We start from the raw sequence: 4,997 nt of genomic DNA on the forward strand, positions 1-4,997 counted from the left end.
GTGACAATTTGCTGCTTAAATGAGTCTCTGAGCATCTCTTTCACTCAAAGCGTCCTAACACTGATTGGTCATTTTGTTATATTATAAGGAGACAGAATGGCGGCCTGGCATTGGGGAATGAGGACAGAGACAAAAACTGAGCAAGATGTACAAGCTCACTCACTGAAGACTAAATATAAATACAAGAGCTTGTATCAATACAAAACATGAGCTTCTTGTACTTTTAAGACTTACAATATCAATTCGCCCTGCCTGGATTTCAACTAGTATATTTGACAAGAACCTCCAAATGAGGAAGTAGGAAATAGATGAGTAGGAAGTAGATGAGTTTGAAGACACATGTTCTTTTGTTTTCCATTTGTTATAATGGAAATCATTATAACATCATTCCCAAATATGATTTATCAATCCTTTTTATGCCACAGAATCCCTTTGATTCTCCTTAAAAATCATTTCATGGAAAACTTAGTAAATAACATTTGAAAACAATACGAGAGTCAAAAGGTCACAGTGTCACATATACTTTCCTTCAATAATATATTAGATATGATTCTGTAAGTCTGTTGTTCAGCAAGAGCAATGGGACAGCAAACTTGAAATGAAAAAATAAAACCTATGAGAAAATACAGTAGGTGCAGAATCAGAGATGAATGTCATACTCCATTCCAAACACTATCAGAACTGACAAATTTCCCTTTAGTGTACTTAGGTCTAAACAGTAACACATTATGGATATTAGTTCCTATCCTCTTTCTGAGTGAAAATAAAGCAGCTCAATGAAGTTGATCATGTGATCAAAGAAGATAAATTGCCCTTTTTTACCCCTCAAAAGAAAAGTCCCACGTGCAAGAACATCTTTACCAATACTGAAGATATTAAAAATGTAAAACCGAACCTATAATAGTCTGTAAGAATAGTTTATTATTCATTTGTTCTCATCTGTCAATCCTAACTTGCCTCAAACTTCATTCTGAGCCTTCCTAATTGAATTGGTTCAATTTCACATTCCACACCATAATTTATCAGTTCAGTAACCATGAGCAAACTGTGGTTATCGTATCTATTGACCCAGAGTAAGAGTATGCTGATATGTCATAAGCACACAACTGGAATGACTCCTCCTTCTCTGTGATGTATTAAAACCAACCTAACTACTGTTTTGATGATTTTGTTTACCTTTTTTTTTTTTTTTTTTTTCGGTATGAGGGCCTCTCACTGCTGTGGCCTCTCCCGTTGCGGAGCACAGGCTCCGGACGCGCAGGCTCAGCGGCCGTGGCTCACGGGCCCAGCCACTCCGCGGCATGTGGGATCTTCCCTGACTGGGGCACGAACCCGTGTCCCCTGCATCGGCAGGTGGACTCTCCACCACTGCGCCACCAGGGAAGCCCCATTTATATTTTTGATATAGCAATTTCTCTTCTAAAATTACTTAAAGGAAACAACCTTTCATTAGCTTTTTAAATTCTTCCTCCCTGTAATGAAATACTGGAAGATATATTGGACACCTATTTCTAAATCAGTTGAAAAATAAAACTGCTCAACTATTACCAATAAACTAAATATTTATCAGGTAACTGAGGATTTTTTTAAATGATTATAAGATCAATTAAACTAATAAAAAAAATGTTGAAGTGCTTTATAAATTCCAAAAGTATACCCCAGTTACATAATAGAATCTGAGCCTCAGAAGAAGAAAACCAACAACAAGACATAGTTTAGATAATCAATAAGAGGCCACTAAAGTTATTTTTGCAAATGACCAATGATTTGAAGCCACATTTCTGAAATTATATTTAAATTTTAAAATTAGAACACTGGAAAGCAGTGTCATAAATGCTCAAAAACACATGGAAAAATTGATTTTCAAACAGTGTTTTTAAAGTGTTTTATAAACATGATACAATTTTTTGTTATTAAACCCTGAAGTTAAATATATTTCGTAATTTACCAACCAGCTTCACTGTATTCAGGTCTTAAATGTAATTTTCATCTGCTTTCTAAACTCTCAACTGGAAATCTACATTTATCTGTAGATATGGGAAATATTATTTGTTAGATCATCTAAATATTAAAAATATAAGCTGATAATTTCCCTCTGGCTTGATCATTCCATGATTCTAGAATATACATGTCTTTAAGAATCCAATACACTTGACAGTAGACCAAGAAGCAACATGAATAATAAGCAGAGAACTGCACTACCTTTATGACTATAATTTTTAAAAAACTTTGAAAGCGGGCTTCCCTGGTGGCGCAGTGGTGGAGAGTCCGCCTGCCGATGCAGGGGACACAGGTTCGTGCCCCGGTCCGGGAAGATCCCACATGCCGCGGAGCGGCTGGGCCCGTAAGCCATGGCCACTGAGCCTGCGCATCTGGAGCCTGTGCTCCGCAACAGGAGAGGTCACAACAGTGAGAAGCCCGCGTACCGGTAAAAAAAAAAAAAAACTTTGAAAGCATTCATCAAATACTAATCAGAAATAGATACACCAGATAAAACTAAGCTAAAATTGTTAAACTTACAAAATAACAAAACAAAATTAAATCCCATTGAGAAATATTAGAACCAAGTAAAAGTAATAAGAATTAATATTTATATACACAGCCCCCACCAGACCCGTGAAGCAGCTTTGCCCCTTGCTTTGGACCTCGGGCCTCACTTCTCCTCCAGATGGACCCCAAGTGCTCCTGCCCCACTGGCGGCTCCTGCAGCTGCGCTGGCTCCTGCACCTGCAAAGCCTGCAGATGCACCTTCTGCAAGAAGAGCTGCTGCTCCTGCTGCCCCGTGGGCTGTGCCAAGTGTGCCCAGGGCTGCGTCTGCAAAGGGGCCTCGGACAAGCGCAGCTGCTGTGCCTGATGTCGCGGAGAGCCTGCCCCGGGTGTCAATGGAAGAACACGGGCCGACCTGCATTTTTACACCACTCTGACTTGATTGCTACATTCCCTTTCCTATGAAATATGTAAGTGGTAATAAAAGTTGTTGACACACACACAAAAAAGAATATTTATAATATGTAAACAGCTCATAGAAATTTATTTTTCAAAAATAGCTAGGGGCTTCCCTGGTGGCGCAGTGGTTGAGAGTCCTCTTGCCGATGCAGGAGACACAGGTTCGTGCCCCGGTCCGGGAGGATCCCACATGCCGCGGAGCGGCTGGGCCCGTGAGCCATGACTGCTGAGCCTGCGCATCCGGAGCCTGTGCTCCGCCACGGGAGAGGCCACAACAGTGAGAGGCCCGTGTACTGCAAAAAAAAAACAAAAAAACAAAAAAATAGCTAGGAAATAAAGTAGAAAATATGACAAGCCAATTCAGAAAAGAAATATAATTAAAAAGGAAGCTCACTAATTATTAAAGAAATACAAACCAAAACAACAAGTCAGGGAAGATTTTCACTTTGGTACTGTTATGATGAAAATGAGAAGTGATCTAAAAATAAGGACCATGTATAATAAAAATATTCAAACCCTTTAACAAACAATCCCACAGGAGAAAATTTGAATATTCACAAATAAGAGAATTTTAAGAAAATTGTGACCATTAAAATAAATCAAAATTATATAACTATTAAAATTAGAGTACAGGGCTTCCCTGGTGGCACAGTGGTTGAGCGTCCACCTGCCGATGCACGGGACACGGGTTCGTGCCCCAGTCTGGGAAGATCCCACATGCCGCGGAGCGGCTGGGCCCGTGAGCCATGGCCACTGAGCCTGCGCGTCCGGAGCCTGTGCTCTGCAACGGGAGAGGCCACAACAGTAAGAGGCCAGTGTACCGCAAAAAAAAAAAAAAAAAAAAAAAAAAATAGAGTACAGAAATTAGCAAAATGGAAAGCGTTTATGAAAATATGATTTTGAAAATAAGGGCTATATCAATATCATGATTATAACTATTTCAAATGTGGGGCTATGAGCAAAGATCAGGAGTATACAAGGAAAAATTAAAAATCAGATGGATAGATTGTAAAAGGTGATTGGATAGTTATATCTTTTATTTATTTGTTTCATAATAGTGCATGAGGGATAAAATTTAAAACTTGACTAGAACAAATGAATGCAGTAATCTAATGAGTTCCTAAATAAAATCTCCCAAATGCATCAACCAGTACCTACCATGAGACAATGACTATTCCCCAGGCAAGTTCACCCACGGCCGGATCTCTGTACCCAAAGCAAAACTCAAATTTTACACAAAATGAGACTGTGAAGGATCCGTAGCATATCCGTGTCCTCAGAGCCATTAATCCACACCCAGGTTTTTAAACATTTACTGTATAGCTTGTGATGTTAGGAATGGCTCATTGTTATCCTTTTAACTGTACCGCATCCATTATTTCTACGGGAGTTCATGACATGCTACCAAATCATGTTGTTTGAATACAGGCAGTTCTCAACTTACAAACACCTGACTGAGGAAAACCAAAAATAAAACCAGCTGCTGCTGTCCCCGGGTTGTTTCCTTCTAACACTACCAGAGGTCTTGCTGATACTCCCAGAGAGACTCAGCTGTTGTGAAAAAAATCTTAAACTTCTTAGAGCATTGGAAGGGAGGAAGGGTCAAAGAAATGAAAGCAGGACCAGCCAGGGAAGCCACACAAGGCCCGTGCTTACCCTCAAGAGGGCTCAATAAACATTTGATGAATTAATGAATTACTTTCCACGTTCACTCCTGTAGTTTGAGGCTGATGACTCTGTCCCTATCCTATTCCAACAGCCTAATAACAGGCCTCCTTCTTGGGCTCCTGATTCACGGAGCTGGAGCTAAAGAAGGGAATCGAAATCCAGAAACAAACAGCTGTGATCAAGAGGCTGCCCACTAAGGCAGTTCACAGGACAGAGTCCAAGCCTAGGACCAACTCAGAAAGGTCTATTTCCAAAAATGCAGGCAGAAGGTACATGATATACAGAAAGATAAGACAAGACATAAACGGTGAAAGAAATACTGAAGTTGAAAGTCTAGCAAAGCTTATTAATAAGGATGCCAAATAAGAGATCAAAAAACTGAA

At 39.8% G+C, this 4,997-nt stretch overlaps 1 pseudogene; it reads left to right on the forward strand.

Annotated features, from left to right (window-relative positions):
* The first annotated feature begins 2,245 nt into the window (after positions 1-2,245).
* LOC111166399 (metallothionein-1E pseudogene) lies at positions 2,246-2,981 on the forward strand (annotated as a pseudogene).
* Positions 2,982-4,997: the final 2,016 nt, after the last annotated feature.

This window comes from Delphinapterus leucas, chromosome 12, assembly GCF_059928025.1.
Source record: "Delphinapterus leucas isolate spDelLeu-1000000601 "Yukka" chromosome 12, BTC_Dleu_Yukka2, whole genome shotgun sequence".
Classification (NCBI taxonomy): domain Eukaryota; kingdom Metazoa; phylum Chordata; class Mammalia; order Artiodactyla; family Monodontidae; genus Delphinapterus; species Delphinapterus leucas.